General features: G+C 37.2%; 1 long non-coding RNA gene across 1 annotated transcript; it reads right to left on the bottom strand.

The window, feature by feature from the left end:
* Positions 1-45: 45 nt before the first annotated feature.
* LOC140708015 (uncharacterized) lies at positions 46-23,802 on the bottom strand. The gene is made up of 3 exons (XR_012088138.2): positions 23,411-23,802; positions 22,757-22,884; positions 46-19,734 (listed from the first exon to the last, which is right to left on the bottom strand). It is a non-coding gene; the product is annotated as an uncharacterized LOC140708015 (long non-coding RNA).

The raw sequence follows: 23,802 nt of genomic DNA, 5'->3' as shown, positions 1-23,802 counted from the left end.
ATTATGAAAACAGCAACAGATACTGTACAACAGTGGTTCTTAACGTGGGTGATAATGCCCCCCAGGGGGCGATTTCATTTTTCAGGGGGGGCGGTAGAACGAAAAGGGGTGGCATGGGAGTGATGGAGCAGAAGGGGGGCAGTAGGGGGGCGCTGGAGCAAGCCAAATCTGTGAAGATGGCTGCAACCTTTTTACAATGTGCATGGATATATATTTTCCTCCAATCTTAATTTAGTTTCAGAGTTTTCATCTTGAAATATTTAGTTCCTGCATTGTGGTTTGTTTTTATGCCTTTTTATATTTCTTTTTGTGTCTTAAAATTCACTTGCAACTAAATCATTAAATGTTACTTTTGAGGGGCATTTCATTTTCTTGGAATTGAATTTTGTTTTCAGGGGTCATTGGATTTAAGTGTCTTAAATAAATAAATAAATAAATAAATAAATAAATAAATAAATAAATAAATAAATAAATAAATAAATAAATAAATAAATAAGATATCACCGCGGGGAGGGGGGCGATGATAACTTCCTCAGTGGCTCAAGGGGGGATTTCTTTCAAAAAGGTTAAGAACCATTGCTGTACAAGAAGAAACTAGTTACAATGTTTTAAAATGTCTTCTAAATTGCAGAAGAATAAATTGTAAGGGGCTTTTCTACTAAGGTGTGGAGAAGGCATAGGCACTTTTTTACATATCAAAATTGATTTTAAGATGGGGAAAGACAAATTTTCATTCAAAACTCAACACCTACAGAGTCAAAATTGTGATTAAAGGGATAAGAGGGAAAGAGCAGTTACATTACTTACAATATATGACTAATTCTCAAAGAGACAAACAGCAAGTGAAACATCAAGAGGAAGATCAGGATTACTGGAAATTATAAACAAGGAAGAATCCAAGAAATAAAGAAGGAAAAAGGATTTTTGGGGAAAGCTAGGAAACTTGAAGAAAAAGATGGGGACAAAATTTGATAAGAAACTAGAATAAATGAAAAAAGCAATATCAAAGTTTTCAGTTAACCACCTCGATCTCAGTTGAGACAAGAATGAAAAAAGAGAGCACCTATGTTTAAAATATTCGTCCCTCTCTGCAAACACAGCTCCTGGTAAACCTGGTTATTGTTGGGGTGTGTGTAGTTTTTTGGTAGTTATAAAAGAGACCTGAAAATAACTCCTGCTGCTGCTGCCAACTCACATTTTCCATATACTATAGAAAAGCTGAAGCTAAAGCAATGTAGTAATTTTGGGAGGGGAGATCGACTCTCTGTCTTTCCGTAGTCTCTCAAGGCACTGAATTGCCCTCACAACTTCAGGACTGTCTGGCTTAACTTTGGGTAATTTCAGAAGAAATGTTGCTTCATCTCAACCCAAATTTGAGGGTTTGGCTGTATTTTATACAGTACACCAGACACACCCCTATTAGGTAGATGCCTAGGACAATTTACAAGAAGCAAGATTCTGAGTCATAAACTCAGGACCAAGACTCCTTGTAAAATGATCTCTCCCATGTCCTTCCTACTTTTCAGTATATCCTAAAATGCACTCTTGTCTTTTGATTAGCCTACCCCAGCGGTCCCCAATCTTGGGCCTCCAGATTTTCTTGAACTTCAACTCCCAGAAACACTGGCCAGCAGAGGTGGTGGTGAAGGCTTCTGGGAGTTGTAGTCCAAGAACATCTGGAGGCCCAAGGTTGGGGATCACTAGCCTACCCCAAATGCACCAGTTGCAACTGAATTATTTTTTTTAAAAAAAGTTTTATTCATTTTCAATAAGGGTGAGAGTTGGGCTGTGGGTACAAGGGAATAAGGAAGGAATGGATAGGGGGTGGGGGTGGAGGTGGGGGTGGGGAAGGGTTACAATTCCAGAGAATGAAAGAGTATTCTTACATCCACTTACTTAGTTATTTTAAAAGGGAAATCATATAAGTAAACAATGTAATAGTTTTTCCAGACTATCTGTATTTATAACTCTCTCCATTCCTTTGGACCTTCTCATACTTCTTTTATCTATGCTTTCGAGTCCATATTTTGGATCCAATTATAAACATGTTTCCATTTTTTAATTTTTTTATTTCTAAAGAAATGAAAAGACAATCCGTCATATTACAAATAATATATGCAAAGCTATTCCCCACAATTCTCCAAATCACATTTATACCATTCCCCATTACATTTTAAAGAAATATTGACCAGCAATCTAAATGCTCCAAATTGTTTTCCAAACCACATGTCTTGAAGTTTATTTTGTTGGCATATTTTAATAAAGGCATCCAATTTTCAGTGAATTGACTGTGGCTTATTTCTCCTCTATATAATCTAACTTTATTAGTCATTTTTTCCATCAACATTGTATGCCATATCTTATTCATAACTGCTTGTAATGAGAGATCTTGGGCTTTTTTCCAATTTCTAGCGATTTCAGATTTTGCAGTGCCTATAATATTTGCAGCTAATTCTTTATTTTCTAGTTTCTCATTTCCCCCTGTGAATAATGAAAATAACAATAATGTTTCATTGATATCTATTTTTGATTAGTCAGCATCTCTAGCCAACTAACTACCTCATGCCAGAATGCTTCTATTTTGGGGCAAGAAATCCACATATATTCCAGAGTTCCTTTTTGTCCAAAGTTCCTCCAACATTTATAAGATATATCTTTATTAATTCTTTATAACTTTGTAGGGTATAGATGCCACCAATGCACTACCTTTGGAACCAATTTTTTCACATTTGCTGATATAGATTTATATGGGTATTTTTTTTTCCAAATTCCTGTCCAAATTTCCTCAGGTATATTAATATTTAAATTTGTTTGCCACACGTTTTAGATCCTCCACCTTTTCCATATTCTTTCTCAATAATGCTTTTATATATTAGTGAGGTTAGTCCTCTCTTTTTATTTTTATCTTTTTGAATACAATATTGTTCCAAATCAGTTAATGTTCTTAGAAAGCCAGTTTTTTGTTGTAAGTGAATAGCGAAACTTCTTATTTGTTTTATTTGTAGCAATTTCATTTTTATTAGTTTTGTTTTCTCTTCTATTTGCCTAATAGTGAATGGTTCTCCTGAATCAAATAAATCAATAATTCTATATATTCCAATTTGTTTCCACTCCTTAAATTCTACATATTTCTCTTTAGACTTAAAATCTGGATGATCCAAAAGGGAACATAAAGGGGATACTGGGGGACCCAAAGTTTTACTATGTTTTTGCCATATCCTTAATGTTTCAGAAATGAATGGGTTCTGTATTTGTTCTCCTTTTCTAATTATTTTAACGGTATAAATATACTTATTTACTATGTCCATTTTTATTTCACTTTCCTTTTGGACCCAATCAGAATTCTTACAAATCTCGTTGATTTGTATAAGTTTAATAATTTGGTTTATTTGTAAAACTTCATAATATTTTTGGAGCTGTGGTATCCCTAATTCCCCCCCCCCTTTGACCCTGTCTATATTTAACACTATTTATGAATCTTATCTTCTTTCCCTTTCCTGCAATGAAATTTTCTAGATTTCCATGCCATAGTTTAGTTTTTTTAGTATCTGGCTGTAATGCAATATTTTGGAACAGAAATTGAAATTTTGGTAATATATAAGATTTAATCAAAGCGATTCTCCCCAGCATTGATAGGTTCAAATTGACCCACTTTGTCATTTTTTCTTTCGCAAATTTAAATAGTTTTTATAGTTTCTGTAGATTAAGTAAGTTTTTTTGTTACCCATATTCCTAAGTATTTAAAACTTGAATAACATAACTCTAAATGAGATGCTTTTAAAATTTCGTTTTGTTCTATAATACGAATATTTAGACATAATAAGTTAGATTTTTGGAAATTAATTTTTAACCTGACTATACTGACTATATTCCTGCAATATTTATTTTAAGTGTTCTATTCTTTGTAATGGGTCCTCCAAAACAAAGGAACTTATAATATATAAGTTTATTTTATGTTGTCTATTTTTCGTGGACAGTCCTCTAATGTTTCCACTTTCTCTTATTTTTACTGCAAGAGGTTCTATTATTAATGCAAATAAAATATTTATGTGTTCCCATTTTTAAAGTCCTTTTTGAGATGATCTTCCATTTAGTGCTTCTGTTAGTACATCCATCTCCACCACTTCCAGCATCTTTTCTATCAGTTCCTCCAGAGACGGTACCTGTTCTTTCTTCCAATATTTTCCATATAGTATCCTCGCTGCCGTGTTTACATGTATTATCAAATATGTCATTTCTTTATCTACAATTTCAATCATAACATCCAATAAAAACAATTCTGGTTTAAATGAGATAATTTTTTGTAACATTTCATGTATTGATCTCCAATAATTTTTTGCTTCCCTGCATGTCCACCACATATGATAAGACGTACTCTCCTGCATTTTATATTTCCAGCATTTGTTGGGAGTATTTTTATACATTTTAGACAATTTAGTTGGAGTCATTTTTTTCGTTTTTTTCTTTTCAAAATTATTGGGAAATAGGGAAGGAATACAAAAGGTAAAGGGCAGTGGAAGGGGTGGGAAAAGGGTTTTGAGTATAAGAGAACATCAGATATATAATCATTCAATCTTTTCATATCAAGTATATAAACATATAATCTATTCATATTCCAGTAAAAGCTCATCTTTCTTCTTCTTCTTCTTCTTCTTCTTCTTCTTCTTCTTCTTCTTCTTCTTCTTCTTCTTCTTCTTCTTCTTCTTCTTCTTCTTCTTCTTCTTCTTCTTCTTCTTCTTCTTCTAACTATTTTGCCTATGTATTTACCCCTTTAGCTTTCAACTTACACTTATAACATAGCTTAAATCTAAGTTATTCCAACACCATCAGAACACCAAGGCCAATTGTGAGGTATATCCCCTCTTTCACCCTCCTTTTGTCTTGAGAGTATCTCGACAGGCCTGAAATAGTATAGATTCTGCTCACTTCTTCTCCATGTGTTTCTTTTGTTTCTGTGACTCTGTTTTCTTCCGTATTTTGGAGGGGGAAACAACACCTAAAGCAATAGTTCGCTTTTCAGCCTCAGTTTTCCTAGCTGCTATAGCTACGTAGCTTACTGGGTGACACACCATCCCTTTATATTATCTGGTATTGCCATCAATACATCCAGTTCTGGCATTTCTTTTAGATGTAATTTAACCTCTGCTATTTTTTCTTCCTTAGCGTCTTTATTTATTTATTTATTTATTTATTTATTTATTTATTTATTTATTTATTTAATTTCTATCCCGCCTATCTGAATCACATAGGACCACTCTAGGAGGCTTTAATTACATCTTGCATCTGGTCAAGATAATAATTTACTTGCGTAAATTCTTTCAACACTGTCATTTGAAAGGAGATTTTCCTCTCTAACCATTGATCTCTGATTTCCCCAGGGAGAGGTTCCATTTTTCCTGTATATCTGATCTATATATACAAAATACTCTTCAGCTGCCACTATTTTATCCCTCACTTGGAATTCCCTCTCACCTTTGCCCAAATATACATAATATATAGATCAACCTCGAGTCCAATATTTCACATTACAATTATTACAGTGTTAACAGTATAATAGCAGGCACACTCAAACAAGAAATGGAATTTAAAACATGAATCTCTCATGTGTCTTTGTAGTCCAATCCCTTTTCTCATCGCCAACCTCCAGACCAGTTGTTTCTTCTTTTCTCTTCTCAAAGTTTATTGTTACCTTCACCCGGCAAGACTGTATTTTTATAGTGTCATTTATCAAAATACTCAGTTCAGTTCAAGCCATATGGCTCTCAGTTTACAGCTCACAGTCTGTTTTTCTTTTTTTTTACTTCCAAAGGCTTCTTTCTCCTCCCCCCCAAAAAGGGAGGTCCAGCAATCTGAGTCCCAGCAAATCCACAGAAAACAGAGTCCCACACAGTCTAAGAATATATATCCAAAAGGAGAAAAAGTCCAAAGTGAACAACTTACAGCAGAATTTATTCTTTCAAAGCCTGTCCCATGTTAATTCTCCAGGAATTTTTTTCTTTAATAGAGACACGAACTATTTCTGCCTGACTGTTCCCTTAAATCAACTCGACCTTGAATCAGCTAAATACGCCGCTCCTTATCTCATTTCGGTCATAAATTTTCACACAATCACTTGTTCTTCATTTTAATGGGTTTTTTTCATAAAACAAGGGCTTCCACTTACTTTGTTATATATTTTCGCCATGCTTCTTGTTCTCTTATTCTCGGCAAATGGCGCTGTCTTGGCTGATTGCCAAAAATGGCTCCCGTCTTCGGTCCGTGCTCATGTGAATTTCCAGAAGAACGAAAAATTGAGTTGCTGCCCCATCTTCTAGCTTCTGTAGCTCACCAACTGCTGCAGAAGGGTCTCTCCTGACCCCCCTCAGTTCCCCCATTTCTAGGGGGATCCCAGACCGAAGTGGTTCTAGCTTCTCCAGGAGCTGTTCCCAAGAGCTGCTAGCTTCATCAGGACGTAGCTCCTCCTTCAATTTAGTTGGAGTCATATGCCATCTATAAAACATCTTATATATACATATATTCTTTAAAGTTTACTGATTTTGTAAGTTTAATATTATTCTTCAAAATTTGTGCCCACTGTTCTAAATCAATATTAGGATCAACATTTTGTGCCCATTTTATCATACAGTTTTTCACCATATCACCTTCCATTTTCATATTTAAGAGATATTCATACATTCTTTTAATTATTTAATCATTTGTCTCTAATAATAGTTTATTAAATGTTTGTTCTTCATAGAAACCCATTATTTTGTCTTTTGCATACCTGGAGTATAATTGTAATCTCATCAACCAATCTAAAGACATTTTTCTCTCTCCTCTAACTCCTCTCTAGTCTTCAATGTCCCTTCTTTCTTAAGCAAATCTCTATATCTTGCCAGTCTTATTGAGTCCATTAAGGCAGGTTGTGTAAATGCTTCTAATGGTGACACCCAGCCCAGTATTTTATTATATATTTGTTTTTGTATCTTGTTCCAAGTACATAACAAAGATTTTCTTATCATATGGTTATTGAAAACTTTATACCCTTTAGCTTTTTCATACCATATAAAGGCATGCCATCCTAGTTTAAGGTCATGCCTCTCCAGTATAAGCAATCTCTCATTATCCAGAGTAATCCATTCTTTAATCCATACCAACACACAAGCTCTATACTAAATTTTTCAATCTGGAAGACCAAAACCCACCCCTTGTTTAGAGTCTTGTAATGCCTTCATTTTGATCCTCAGTTTTTTTCCTGCCAAATAAATTTCATTAATTTTCTGTTGAGTTCCTGTAGAAGTGTTTGCTTTAGCAACATTAGTATTGTCTGAAAAATAAAGATCAGTTTAGCTAACAAATTCATTTTAATTACATATTTTCTTCCCATCAATGAAAGTTTATTTATTTAAGTTGTAGCTTGTCCCACTTTTCCAAGTCCCTCCGTATCTCTATAAAACATTTCTTATAATTATCTTTTATCAATGTACTTTATTTGTTATTTGAATTCAGTTGCAGTTCAATTATGACCTAACTTTGGGTCAAACTAAATGTGATATTGAATGCATTTTTATATTTAATATACACATTATTTGCATAGATGTGGTAGCAGCAGCCCAGTATGATCATTTTCAAAAGTTACTTTCTAAGGGCATCTTGACAAGAATTTTTCAGGTTTTATGCCATTAATTGGGTTTTTTTCTTGTTTCTATTTTTATAAATATTGCAAAGGTACAACATCAGAATTGACCCTTATAGGGAACCACAGAATATTTCCCTGATTTTTTCCAGCTTGTTAGTAATGACAATACATTAATGACATGAAAGGCAATGAATTACTTGCTTGATTGGAGCAGCAAACTAGCTGCCAAGAGGTAATGAGTAATACACCACACTAATTTTAAAAGATAACATTCTGAGCATTGATTGCAAGACAGTCTGGTATAGCAATTAGAATATTGGTCTAGGATTTGGAAGATTCTAAACTCCACTGAGTTACTAGGTAGTCTATGTCAGCTGTTATTCTATATGATCTCTAGGAGGCACTGCATGATCTACATGCCTTCTATGTCCTAATTGTTAATAAAGTTGTGAATAAATGTAGTTGTGCCATGACAGTACGTCATAAACTTGCCATCCAGAGCTAAGCTCAATGTGAGTGAATAAAAACCTATCAGATTGCAAATGAGTGAATAGAAACCTATCAGATTGCAAATGAGATTCTCCTTCTGATTTCTTGCAAAGCACTGTTTTTGTCATGTGCCATCAGGTTGCTTCCAACCTCTGGCAAATTATGAGCTTAACATCCAGAAGGTCCTGTTGTCAACAGGTCATGGCTTCCTTTATTGAATCAATAAAGGTTACAAATCTGAAAATTGGGATGGGGGTGGGGATTGGTGCCAGCAAGTGTCACTTGGAAAATATTATTTTCAAAATAAAAGAACCAGGAAGTCCAAACCAGAAGGAGACAGACAACTCAAGCAGGGATGAAAAGTTGATGCTCTTCTGGAAACCCCAATTACTGTCCCGTGGGACAGCTCAATTTCCCTGTCCCTATGACTGGCAGCCATTTCATGTCCTGGCAGTCAATGGAAGGCTATTAATTTCTCAGGGACTATCATTCTTGTTGCTTTACTTTTCACTAGTGTGGGTGTACCCTGTACAATTTTCTCATCTTTTGTTTTAGGCAGCTGCAGATCTCAGTCCAATTGACTGAGTGCCTATTTGTGTGAAATTTGTGCCATGGATGACTTGAGACTCTCATATGCGATTTGAATGGATTGGGTCCCAGTAGCATTAAGAATAGGACCAAAGATATATTTTATCCTAGCCTTCCCCTGTCTGCCATTTTTCACAACTCCTCCTACCTCTTTTATTTTTGCAGCACTTTTTCTTTTTTTAAAAATTATGTTTGCCTGTATTCTAGACAGGGCAGTTTTCAGCTACCATAAGGCATGCCTGGCTCAACTTTTTTGTCTTCTTGGATTTTTTTCAGCCTCTCTGCCTGAGAAATACATTGCAGCAAACAAGCAAGCGTACCATCCTTCCTATGCACTGCCAATCCAAGCCCCACCCCCAACTGAGTTTCACCCCATCCCAGGTATTTATTTGACCCATATTTATTTTCATGTCTTTTCACTAATCAGACACATACAAATATGTATAAATGCTTTAAAATATTTGGCACAAATGAAATCAGATGGGCTACATATTGGCCCAAAGTAAATAGGTTACAATTTGTAGGACAAATAATTCAGATGAAATTGAAGCAGACAGTATTTGCATACCCCTTCCTAAGAGCTAGAGGCTGAAGTTTATGGTATCTTCTTGATGATCTCCTTCACCAAAAGGAAAAAAAACAACAATCCAAAATCGTCTTCACTACTGACATCCTTCATCAGACATCCTGAAGAATCTACAGATCTCATGACTGGGGTCCATCCAAGAACCAGAAACTAAATGTGTTTAACCTCTACCATCTTTTCATATCAGAGCTCAGACACTTTATCTGCAAAGTACCTAGTAATGGGAATCAAAGAAAAATAGTGACCACTATAAAACCATTAATGTTACAATTGCAAAGCAACACTTTACTTTCTTGTTAAGTAAAAATAATGACTGTTACTTTTTTTGTTACATTTTTAAAAAATTTAACGCTACAGGCAAATAGTGAGGCAGCATGCATCCTGTAACTCTAAAAGAAACTGTAATGTTACAGTTACAAAGCAAAAGAAGTGAAGTGAGCTCTCTGAGTTAACACTTTATAATTGAAATGTAATTCAGTTATGCCTTGGTGTTTTTTTTAAAATTATTAATATAAAGAACTTGTTTGTAACAAGTTATTTTTAAGCTTAGGCATATATCAAGGGCCAAGCCATTTTTGCCCTCAGCTTTATTTCAGTAGGAAAGATTACATAGACCTTTCTTCCATGTTATCTCCTTTCAGCTATGTCATTTACACAATTCCAACAAACTCTCTAAATCTACAGTGAGGATCCGCATGAATCAGGTGAAAAATATGAGATCATCCTCTTCTACAAATCTGAATGACATATAGTGGTGCCTCGCATAGCGACGTTACTCAGTGCAGCAAAAATCGCTGCTATGCGATTTAAAAAAGCCCATAGGAATGCATTGAAACCCCTTCAATGTGTTCCTATGGGCTTAAAACTGACCTTTAAGTGAAGATCCTCCATAAGGCGGCCATTTTCACTGCCCGGTAAGCGAGGAATCCGTCCCTAAACACAGCGGGCGGCCATTTTTTTACCCGGCGGCCATTTTGGAACCGCCGATCAGCTGTTAAAAAATCTTTGCTTTGCGATGATTGGTAAGTGAAACAGGGAACCGATCATCGCAAAGCGAAAAAAACCCCATTCAGACCATCGCAAAGCGATCGCAAAAGCGATCGCAAAATTTTCATCGCTATGTGATTTCGTCGTTGAACGGAGCTCCGGTTAAGCGAGGCACCACTGTATATAATTATTAGAATTTAAACATGTGATTCACAATATGACAATCTCTCCTGTAAGAGAAGAGGGTGGTGGTAGGAAGCCTGTTAAAACAATGAGGAACAAGAGTGAGTTTTGCCTTAGCACTGTAATTAATAACTTTGAAGCATATTGCTAAAATGAGATTGTGTTGACAGATTAGTCTGTTGCTGTTAAATATACTACTTTGCTCTCTTTCTGTCTCCCCATTTTATCACTAGGGATAGAGTGAAGACGTAAAGTCTGGCAGCTTTTTAATGCACTAATTGGAAACTCTGTAATGGAAGATTCCAGCAGTCCCACTGGGACAAAATTACACTAACCCAGTGTAGATGAAATGAAGTCATAAAAATGAGACTGCAGTTAGGATTGATTTCAGAATAGCCTTGAATTTGAAGAGTGGGAGAAAAATGTTGGATATTATAATCAAACAGAGAAAACTGAAATGCCAGATTACGTTTAGAAGTGAATGGAGGAGTTAGCTTGAGTGGAAAGAGACAGACTTCTCTTTCCCTGTTAAACAAGTACAGGCAAAATTCAATTGATTGGCACTACGCTTTGGCTAATATGGCATAACTAAGAATTTTTTACCACATTCCCAAGAATACAGCAATACAAAAGAGTTTAGCAGGCTCACAATATCTAGTCTTACATCCTTTTCCCAACAATACCAGCTCCAATAGGATATTAATACTTGCCCTGATATATTTGCCTGAAAGAAACATTTGTTTTTAATGCTGTAACATTATTCAAACTTCTACACTTTTTGCTTGCATACTAAATCAAGTGACTCTCCCATGTAGTGATTAATATTCACATCAGGAAAAATGTGGATCTTATAACTTACAAAGACTGCTACAGGGTTTTGTTTTGTTGTTGTTTGCATTGGGACACACACAAAGAGATGGCAGGCACAGGAGTGCAGAAGTACATGGATGTAATATTTAAACTAATTTTTAAATCTTCCCACAGGATTTGGGAGCTGGCATGGTATATGTCCAAATAGAATACTATAACTGTGCACTGAAGATACATTCCCTTTGTTTGGAAAAGCAATATGTGGAACTTCTTTTCCAAAAAGGCCACAAGCTTCTTTAAGAAGAGTAGAAACTATTTGTAGAGCACAACTACAGTTCCCTGATGATCATAAACTATGAACAACACTGACTTTTCAGAGTTGTTTGAGGAACTGGTTAAGATTCATGAATATTGTAAAATCAAGAGATAAAGTGGATATCTCAGCAGAACAGAAGACAGTTCCTCTTCTCCAGTATATATTAGATTGTATCACCGTGGAAATCCAAGAGACAAGCATTTTCAAAGGTTCTGGAGGCTGATCTTTAACTGTTCCTCTGGCACAATTACAGCCTCCACTCTTAAAAGATTATTGTTGTGCAAGTTTTTTTAAGAGAAAAAAGGCACACACGCACGCACACAATTGCTCTGCTACTAATTAGAAACTCTGATCTGAAAATGATATCATTTTTCAGGTAGAGTTTGATGTTTGGACAAAAGTTGGAAAGGGAGGGAGGGAAGGAGACAACTTTTTTGAAATATGGTGGTAGAAGAGAGCCAGTATGGCCAGTAGCATGCACTTTGATGATCTTTGTCCTCCCACATGTATCTGCAGCCAAAGAAGTGTCACTGGTTTTCAGAATGTCTCTAACACTTGCATAGCCAGGTCCTAACAATAGGTGATCAGAATCACACTAGAGTTCCTTAGAACATGGAAATGTCATTTTAGTTACCATGACTATCAAACAGCAAATGGGCATTTTTCTGTTACTCACTGTAGGCCTTTATACTGTATTTCTTTAAAGACTTGTGAACTATTGTCCATCACTACATCTTCTGACAATGAATTCTGCAAGTTATAATGGGCTGGATGATGAAGTCCATTATTTTGCTTCTCCTCAGTCTCCTGCCAATTAATTTCATTAGATTTATTCTGAAAAAGAGAAAATTATTTCTCTTAACACAATATCACCATGTCTTTATTGCCACAAAATGTAGCAATGGCTGCAGAATAGGGTAGTTCTACAAAGGAACTGAAGTAGCCAGAGTGATGTAGTGGATAGAGTGATGGATTAGGACTCTGGAGATCAGTGTTCAAATCCCCATTCAATAATGAAAACATACTGGGGGTTTGGAACTGATAAAACCACTCCTTAAATATCTCATGTACCTTGAAAACTCTATTAGGGTTGCTATAAGTTGATTCTGACTTGATTTTATTTTATTTATTGAGCTTCTATGCCTCCCATTTAGACATAGTCTACTCTGGGCAGCTCACAAAACACAGAATAAAAACAATTAATATGAAATAACAATTTCCAACAGTGGCAAACAACAATGAGATTAGATAAATTAACTGAAGGAATTTAATATTGACCATGTCAGTTGGGAAGCTCTCACTCAAGACAAAATATCTGGTGAAAAACCTTCAAACAAGGGAGTGAACATTTTGAGGAAAAAAGAAACAAGAATGCACAAAGAAGGAAACAAGAAGACAAGGACATAGCACCCCCAACTGCCCGACAAGTCCAGGATCAGCTAAGTAGTCCCGATTGTTTCTGTATCTTCTGGGCTTGTATTGGGCTAGTTAGTCACCAGAGCATCCATCAGCATGCTACTATTCAACCTTGATCACTCACCTTTTTTTTCTTAGATGATAAATCTGGTGGAAATGGTCTTCTCTGAAAACAAAGGACAAACTATGTATATCAGAGGCAATATTCCTGTATGTATCAGTCAGTGGACAACACAGAGAGATGATACTGTTGCACTGACATCTTGTTGACAGGCTTCTCATAAGCAACTGGTTGACCACATTATAAGCAGAATGTGAAACTAGATAGGCCTTTGGTCTGATTCAGTATAACTCTTCTTGTCTTTTTATATGATTATCTGTTGGTCTTCTTTAAGCATTCTTCCTGGTCTGCCTTTTTTCCACTGAGTTCAGAGAAGCTTAATGGGATGTCCCCACAGAAATCCATATAAGCAATGGGCAGCATCAAATCCTTGCCATCTGTGATGAAACTAAATGGTTCCCTCCCAACTGTGCTTTTGACAGAAATGTGGTCAAAAATTAAAGTAAGAATTAAAATATATATCAGAATGTCTGTAAAATACGAAAAATGAGAGATATCCCACTTTGTTCTAAGACAACAAAAGTGAAATAAATGAACACTGGCAGTGATCTTTATCTTCCAATGATGAGAAAAAGGCAAAACTAGAACAGTTAGTAATATAATATGTGATGATCCCAATATCATACAGTCTCTCCCATTAAGATCTGGAAGCTCAGACACCAAACATAGGAAAATAGTTCTGAGAGAACATGAAACTAGATGAACATGTGGAAAAGCAGAAGTAAAATAGACAATATGTTCCCAGGAAGGGAATTCAGCTACCTAATTCAGTGGAAATCTTCAAGGATTTTTGCTGCCATGGTAGGTCAGGATCACCAGATTCAAAAATGGGAATTTATATGAATGCCAATTTACGTGTTTCATAATGAAGATTCATATATAAGGCACCAGCTTTATGGAGGTTATAAAATAAATACTCACTGGGCACATTTGAATGAAAGGAGATCATTCCTAAAATATGTTTTAAATGATGAAATGAGAATTAAACATGAGAATTTAACAGGATACAGGAGACAACTGTGAAGACAGAACAGCTCAAAACTATTGAAAAAAAATGTCAGTAGCATCCCTTATAAAACGAACAAAGAGAAAGAGAAATATCTAGCTGTTGTTACCCTCTAAAATTGCCCTGCATGTATAGCATCTATTCAAACATTTAATGGTGCTGTGAAAGTCAGTTTTAAACTGCTACCAGATAACCACTGAATAAGAAAGTAAGTTTCCTTTTAGCTAACCTTTCATTCCTGTTTTTAAGATTTGCAGTATGATATTCATAACCTCAAAAGTGACTCGTTTCCTGGCTTTTTCTCAACATTTTCTTCCATGTACCTCAGCTCAAGTGCAGACAATTGACTGCCCCCTCCAATCTACGGTACAACTGCTAGTTCTTTCATGCCTAGTACTTCTTCTCATCTTTGGTTCAAAACATTCTTTCATTGCATCCTTAGCCTTCAGCCTCCTTGCCAACTTTTTCCTCAAGCACTTTTATTTTACAGGCTTTTAAACACTCACATTAGCACAATTCATCCGAATACTGATGCCTCCCAATACGAAGTTACTCACATTCCTCTTTAAGCATACATTTAATGTACTTTCTGTTTTCCCATTGGCCTCCAAAATTTTGCTTCTCTATTTTTGGACTTATTTCTTCCTCAACTGTCAACATAAAAATTAGTCTCAGGTTTTTTCAACCTGTTTTTCAATTTTTTTGACCAGTTGGCACGTTTTGAAATTTGAGAAAGTATCACAGGTGCTGTCAGAAAATGGCAGTTTTCTCTTGTTGCAAATTGTGATATCATAGGAAAGCAAACTGGCAAGTCACTGGTCTTTCTAGTTTAGGACAAATAACTTGCCTCAGAGCCTAAATGCAGGAAAGAGGTGAGTCCTGAGGCCCCAAACAATGATCAGATCTCTCTCTCTCTCTCTCTCTCTCTTTCCCTCCCTCCCTCCCTCCCTCCCTCCCTCCCTCTCTCTCTCTCTCTCTCTCTCTCTCTCTCTCTCTCTCTCTCTCTCTCTCACACACACACACACACACACACACACACACACACACACACACACACACACACACACACACACACACACACACACACACACACACACACACACACACACACACACACACACACACACACAGCATCACCCTCCACTCCAAATCTCTCCATTTCCCAGCCCAGACTCCTCAGCACTCAATCCAGCCACTGGTTTATCAATCTTTTTTGGATCCTCCCACCCCAAACTCTGTCTCTGACACACACATACACAAGCCACAACCAAAATACCTATGTATGTATACATACCTCCTTCCTCCTTGCTTTCTCCAAATTGTCATTGCAAGCTTTATCAGACTCCTCCAAATACTAACCACTGTCCTCCATCCCAGTCCCTCTCCACTGTCCCTCCACAATCTTCTAGCTTTATCAGGAAGCAACCTTTCTTTTTTCCTTTCAGAGATTTTTTTCAGCCATCTCTCCCATGAATGCCTTCACCCAGGAGGGATGGAACCACGTTATCAGTGCAGTCACTTGAAGACAAAAGGCCAGGCACCAGTGTCTTCTTCTCCTCATGCCTCCTACAGGTCTAGCTGAGTATAGTGCAGGAGGAAGCCTGGAGGCAGTGCATGGTGGTGGTGCAGACAGCAGCAGGGCCACAGGTGAGCACAAAGGCTGTGCTTTTGCTGTCAACATTTCGCTTCCCACCTCAAGTGAGAAGAAAGCTTGTGCCAGCTCTGCTACTGAGGAACACTTATTTTGAGTACTTCTCTTTCTTGTGTTCTGATCCCAGGTAGGCCAGGTAAGGTCTCATGCTTAGGCATTTTCCATGCAGGAAAAAAAATGACTACACCAAGCACACACATCAAAGGGAGCAGTATCCAACCCTGCAAACACTTTGCATTCATATGCCATATTTTAAAGTATACATTTAAGACACCCTCTGTGTACTGTGCACTGAAGAAATGCAGGCCAGAATCCAATGCATTATAAGCCCATAGGAACATTAGTACTGTGAGGAGTTTTGAAAATAGTCTGCAGTCCGAGTCTGGGAATCAGCAATGTCAAGAAAAAGGAATCATAAAATTACTAGCAGAATCTCCTTGAAGAAACTGAGCTTGTCTTTTGATCCTGGCCATAATGTGGAAAGATCCCCATTTGATTTATGTTTGCCTTTGATGTCCCCATATTTCACATGCACACGTGGCTTCTCGGACTACAGCATTTCATTTCTTGAGATTTCAGGCCCAAAACCTGAGACAGACCCTTGTGATGACACTGAGGTGAGACAGACAGTGATTGAGAGTTAAAGCACAACATGACACTGATCCAGTGACCCCTTGTGCCCTCTGTGAATAGGTGGAGATGGCTGCCTAGGTTTTAGCATTACTTCATGCTCAAAAGTCAAATGGACTCTTCCTCCAGCACTACTCACGCTGACACTTGCCTCCCTGCTTTGAGATTGGAAAATCTAGGAGTTCTGAGAGACCTCAGCTGGCACCTTGAGCCCTGGCAGTGCTGCATACAAATATTATATATCCACACACCACACAAATCTTTGCTGGATTCTGGCCAGTACCCATTTGCTAGTTCTGATCAGAATAGACCGATTAACCCAATGGAATTTACATTAATGTTGACTTGTGTGTGTAGAATGTGCCTGAACCAACTTGTAGTGATCCTAAAAGGGCTTTTAAGGTAAGATATTTAAATAATGGTTTTATCAGTTTCCACGCCTGAGCTGGGCATTGAACCCCAGTCTGCCATGTCCTAGTGTAACATTCACATTGGTTATTCAGTGGTGACTTACCACACAGTAATTGATTTAGTGGAATCATAATTGAAACTAGCAATCAGATACTGACCAGTTTGACTTAGAGTATCTGTATGACAGGCACAAATGTTAAAACAAATGTTAAAATTGAGGCTGTCCCAATTTGGGCACATCATGAGAAGGTAGATTCTTTGGAAAACACAAAAATGGTGGAAAGGCAGCAGGAAAAGAAGAACACATATGAGATGGACTGGCTCCCCCTCCAAAAAAACAAAAAAAACAAAAAAACACAGGCTTGAGCTGAGCAGTTGAGGACATGGCATTTTGGAGATCATTCATTCATGGGTCACCATCGGTTGGAGGCAACTTGATGGCACATAACAACATCTGTATGAAAATATATTGATTTAACTCTGCAGCCCTCACATTTGAAAAGAAAAAACAATGGGTCTGCTTCATGGACTCACTTCTGATCTAGGTATTTAAATCATTGTGCTGTCTGTACAGCTCAGTGGTTTAGATAACTGGCTATGCAAACTACTTTTAAAAAGTAACTTTCCAAAGTTTGAGTCTGTATCTGATCACAGAATTATAATGGAAAGTGGGAAAGGGTTGCAACTGGTTCCGTGCAAGTTAATAAAGAACTAAATCCAATGTTAGCTCCAACTAGAGTAGACCCCATAGAAATTTATGGGACTCGTTAGAGTTAATTTGGTTGGATTTAGTTAAGAGATTAGAAACAAATATCATTTATCTTACAGAGAGTTGAAAAGTATATGATACAGGCATTGCGGTAAACATACATTTTTCTGCCACTGTTGTTTCTGCTCAGACAGATTTTGCAGGATTTTGTTAAAATGTTTATCTGAATTGGGTGGCTATACACAATATGGGCAACATGAAAACTATTCCCTTCTAATCTGGAAAGAAAAGAAAACACAAAATTACCTGTCATTTATCATTGGATATAGGATTTTCCCTACAAGTAACAAATCCAGAACAACAAATCAGAACTGTTTTATCTTTTTTCAGGTTATGGTACCAATTGCAACGGTGTTGTGAAGTCTCCAGTAGGAGCCTTTTGAAAGGCAAACTTAAGGAGAGGAAAAGTCTAGCGTTAGAAAATGTTCATCTTCATGTTTTCCATTTTAAAGAAATTAAAGTAGCAGACAGAGTCCAATTCACATTCTAAACGAGCTTCCAGGAACCACTGTTCTTTGACCAATAAATCACATTCCTTCCTATCCACAACCTACCATTCTGGCTTCTTCCTTTGTCTCATGGAAATGTCTTAACTACAGTTCTACTCCTTAAATTAATTAGGCCACCAATATATTGTAATATATCCTATACTCAGGAAAATTTTGGGTACCCCTTTTTTACATGGCAATATTGAAGTATTGGTGTTTTGAGATTCCAGAACATTCAAAAACATTCAGCCCAAGAAACAGCATCAGTATAGTTTTATTTGGGTTGTGGTCTTCCTTTGGAGTTTCTCTTGCATATTGGCTGATCTAATGATGGATTTCATGATCCACTTCAGTGCTGAATTTCCATATCTGAACTCACCCAGCTGACTAAAATGCTCTGGGCAAGTATGCAAAGAATGAATAAAGGAATCTTTCTGAGATGTAATAAAACAAAAATCTGCAGGGATTTCTTTGAGAAATTCCACCCTATAGTATGAGCTACATCAACACTTGAGGAGGCAGTTAAAGTATCCAGACTGGTATTTAAACATTTTATTTAGGTTTTATGGGCAGAGCAAATAGGCTGAATGTGGAAGCTTACTCTGCTGGTGGGGGGTGATGTTTGGAGCAAGCTGTGCAACTCATTTGGCAGTTTATGAAAGTGTTAGCAAGAATAGAGAAAAATCACTGAAATAGTGTTCATACACTAGAATGTGGGGACATCGGACGAAGATGAAGTTTCACAGCAAACAAAAGGCAATGCTTTCACAACATAAAATTAATACAGGGATTTATTTGTTACAAAATGTTGTGATGATATACAGTACATGGTTTTTAACATCAGGCAGAAAATATAGAGACTAAATCTAGTCTTGGAAATTAGTCACTATTGATGAACAGGACTCTCATGTTCACAGGCATATGTGCAATTCTGCATTCCTACCGTGTTTACCCGAAAATAAGAAAGGGTCTTAATTTTTGCTCCAGAAAACGCATTAGGACTTATTTTCAGGGGATGTAATTTTTTTCATGTACAACCATCTACATTTATTCAAATACAATCATGTCATTTTCTTTTGGTTGCTGCACAATGGTGGAGGGCGGGCTTTCACTTAACTGGGGCTTATTTTGGGGGTAGGGCTTATATTACGAGCATCCTAAAAATCATACTAGGGCTAATTTTCAGGTTAGGTCTTATTTTTGGGGAAACAGGATATATATATCTGGAGGTAGCCACTTAAAAAATGTTCTGCTCATGAAATGCTAATGTCCAGATCAAGTGGAACGGGCAGTCTTCACAGTCTTATGTTTTAAAAAACAGACATTTTTTAATGTTAAGAGTTCCAGCTGCTGCTGCCAGGTCCTGGGAAGCCACCTTACATTTAAAGAATTGTTATGATTCTCCAAGTGGGGATCAAAATCTTGGGATAAGCAGCACTGAAGAATATTTTATTTCTTGGGTTAGGGAGATATCTTTAAAGTCTGAACATTTACCTACTCCCAGTTCTTACTAGGGCTCAGTGTTTCAGTGTGCAATTGCTTGTGTTTGTTGCTCTAAATGTCGTAATGGCCTCACCAGCTCTCCCTCCAGCCACAGCCCTCCTTCTTTTCATCTCCCATTGTTCTTGACTTTTTGATGTAGCAACAGTGGGCTCAGCATGCCACCTGGAGTAAGGCAGAAAATGGAAGGCCAGCATTGTGACTCACAAGCCCTTATGTGATACAAGCCTTGAAACAGTTGTCAAAACCTGGACAAATATGCCTCTCCCAAACCCTGTTCTGCCCCACTCTGTGACAGCATAAGAGTTTGTCAAGAGCTGGACCTGAAATTTTGGGAACAGGATACAACTGACCTGGCAAACTTAGAAGCAAACCTGGTGAGCAGTTGAAGAATCTTGCCATTGGTCCTGAGAGATATCTAATGTGGTTGCACCAGGGCAAATTGTTGGATCAATTTTAGAGAGGTGTGGGTACAATTGAAAATAATAGTGAATATTTATGGGAATAAGCTCTAGTGAAGCTTGAAAAATGGGCCATGCATTGCAGAAGGAACTACAGTGGTGCCTCACAAGACAAATGCCTCGAAGGCAAACAAACAAAAAAAAAAACCTCGCAAGACAAATGGTTTTGGCAATGGGGTTGATGACTCGCAAGGCAAATGTTCCTATGGCCGTGCTTCGCAAGACAAATGTTTTCTGTTTTTTGTTCCTGCCTCATGTTTGCTGATTTTTAAATGTTTTTCTATGATGTTTAAAAAGTTAAAGTTTTTTAACTGAAATTTTTAAAATCATCTGCACAATATGTATGGCTTTAAAGAGCACTTAAACCCTTTGTAAACAAAATTTGACTTTGTTCTGACTTTTTTTGCCCACAGGAACGCATTAATTAGATTTCAGTGCTTTCCTATGGGAAAACATATTTCACAAGACGACTTTTTCGCAAGACAACATTAACCGCGGAATGAATTAAATTCGTCTTGTGAGGCACCACTGTATTGTAGAGCAAGGGATAGGCAACTTGTTTCTCTTGAGAGTCAGACACCTTCAGGAGGAATCTTTCAGGGTCCATATGCTGTGGTACACAGGGTTGAAATCAACAATGAATGGGACCAAAGCCAAAGGTTAGTGAGCTCACCACTTTTTTTCTCTCTCTCTACCTCCGCGCCTTGCTGGGAGAGAGGCTTACCTTGAACTGATCATGTACTAAATTAGGCCAAGGCTGCATGAGATTAGATCAGTCTAAGAGATGCAGGCACACCTAAGGCTTACAGTTGCCCTCTACTGTTGTAAAGAATGTGGGTAGATTAGAGCTCAGAGAACCATCCCACTGTATGAGATAGTATTGAACAGGTGAGATTGCTACAGAAGCCCTAATTATGAATTAGTTCTCATCTGTTAAATGTTGTGTTTGTAGTATGAGTCGCTGAATTTCATTTCTAAATGAGTAAGAATGAGGTGAGATAATATTGCAGGCATCAGGTAGTTGTATCTGAAGTCTTAATGGATTTTGAAGGTGGTTTGGCTATATTATAGGGACGTGGTGGCGCTGTGGGCTAAACCGCAGAAGCCTGTGCTGCAGGGTCAGAAGACCAAGCAGTCGTAAGATCGAATCCACGCGACGGAGTGAGCGCCCGTCACTTGTCCCAGCTCGCGCCAACCTAGCGGTTCGAAAGCATGCAAATGCGAGTGGATAAATAGGTATCATCTCGGTGGGAAGGTAAACAGCGTTCCGTGTCTAAATCACACTGGCCATTTGACCATGGAAAGATTGTCTTTGGACAAACGCTGGCTCTATGGCTTGAAGAGCGGGATGAGCGCCGCCCCCACTACTGAACAAAAATTGTCAAGGGGAACCTTTACCTTTACCTTTGGCTATATTATAATTTGACAAATATAAGGGTAGGTCATCCCTTTTACTAGGACCCTGAAAAAAATCATACAAATTGCAAGCTTTCATGGATAAAATGGCACTTCTTTAGTCTTAGCATAACCCCTTCATGAAGAGTTCAAAAAAATTGTAGACAAGAGTCCAAAAATTGATGGCACATGTCTCAGAGGTGATCCCAGTCCTCTTGAGGCTGTGTCAGGTATCCTTGCAGCATGTTATAGACTTTTACACCTTGCTCTTAAGAACAAAAGGCTGCCAGTTACTCTGTGATTGCTCTCTTACGTACATAGTCTGCTTTGAAACAACATAAAGTTTATTTTTGGTTGTGGGGGTGGGAAAGACACACCACAAAGACATAAAAGCCTCCAGCAAAAATTAGGGGTTATAATTTGGTTCATTCACCAGGTAGGAGCAGCTAATTGACCAAAATTAATGTCAATTAATGTTTTATCTTGTGCACATAAGAAGATATTTCTTCAGTTTGTAAGCCACTCTGTTTGATGTGAAGGATCTGCATGGCTGGTGTTGAGACTCCATGTTGTCTTGTAGGTGGTGCTGTGTGCTGCCATTAATTGCATCACATATAATTCAGAAAGAACAACGATAAACCTGTGTGGTTCCCAAGATGTAAGGGTGGGTGATACTTTTTATTAAACCACTGAAAAAAATTCATACAAATGGTAACCTTTCATGGATAAAATTCCATTTCTTCAGGCTTAGAACAACTATGAACAACTATGTATGGATTTTCAACAGGACTGTAAATTTTTGTTTCTTGTATAAAACCAAACAAGGCATTGGATTAGTAGCTGTTGCTCTTCTTTTAAAAATGGAATATTTTTAAATAGCCTGTTTATTTCTTTAACAACATTAAGAAATTTAGGAATGGGTGAACCTGAGTTGCCAAATTTTAGAAATCCCATTGTCTTCAGATATATTCTGCATTCTAATTGTATTACTATTCATAGTCACAGCAGCTAAATGCCAGTGTATAGTATACAAGACTAAAATAGAACTGTCTGTCTGAATCCAATAAAAGTTGGATGTACATGAAAACGAACTGAGTAGGTAAAAGGCTTTTCATATGGATGTAAAAAAAACAAACTGGACCCTTTGTACTCTTTGTACTGAATGTTAACATTTGATTTGTGGTTCCTGTCAGTTTATTTAAATTAATGAAGAGCGTATTAAAAACATAAATACTTTTTAGACAATTGAGAAGGAAAAGATTCAGACATTGGCAAATGTTTATCTAGCTGCACTCTGACAACACAAAATGTTCTTGAAATTATCAACTCACATTGTTCATCTTCAAGGTATCTCCATGAAATTGAAACCCAAATCCTCTTCTCTCATTTTCTTTCATATTTGCATCTATCTCCTTCTTCTGTATTTCCTCCACACCCCTAAGTTCATGAAAATATACAGCTGAAAGTAAAACAGATATAACAGTTTTTTTAAAGTGTGCCAGTTTTATTAATAACTCAAAGTTAACTGAAGAATGCCTCTGTTATACAAGTGCTTCACCTACAATTAGCACAATAAATCATGTATAGAAGGAAATTCAACACATCAGGGAGGGGAGGGGAGAAATATTCAATAGTATAACTATGAAGGGCAGATAACTTTGGGCACAACATAAGTAAGAAGTACAAAACAGAAATTAAATATATAATATTAAAATAGCCTTTAAATCTGCAATATTTTTCAGTATGGATTAATTAGCATGGGATAAAGCAGCATCACAAGAACCAAAAAGAAGCCACGTAAAAATTGTGGTGATGTGAGGCTGAGCTACCAACTGAATACCATCAATTCTATGCGTGAGAGTTGGACTGAAGACTTCGCTCATACTTCAGGAAGATTTACTGCATATGTATGAGCTGCAGCATTATAAAAGGGACACAATGACATCTATGTTATCTCTTATTCGTCCAGCTCACTGGCATCTTACCAATGTTCCTATTTCTGATGCCTGATCAGAGTCGTCCAAGTTTTGACCTGCTGGATCCTTTTCACTTAGATGCATATTTTGCACATCAAGTTTTGTAGTTGGCCTCCTTTCTGCTGCTTTCTTAGGGAAGCAGCACAGGACCACCCCACCATCTGCAATCTTCATCCACTCAGTTCAGCCAAACCAGCCCTTTGGCTCTCAATAGAGGCTGTTGTCTTCTTCAGCTGTTGGTGCTATCTGAAGGATCTACAGAGGATGTTCCAAGCCACCCAGTGGTAGAATATACCAGATGGGTGGGATATAAATCAAACAAACAAATAAATAAAGTTTCAACAATGCTGCAAGACAACCACATGCCTTTAGTTTCTTCAGGTTTTGTTTACTGTTTCCAA

The sequence above is a fragment of the Pogona vitticeps genome, chromosome 6, assembly GCF_051106095.1.
Source record: "Pogona vitticeps strain Pit_001003342236 chromosome 6, PviZW2.1, whole genome shotgun sequence".
NCBI lineage: Eukaryota > Metazoa > Chordata > Lepidosauria > Squamata > Agamidae > Pogona > Pogona vitticeps.
Note: the sequence above shows the minus strand (reverse complement) of the source record. Positions and strands in the feature narration are given on the sequence as shown.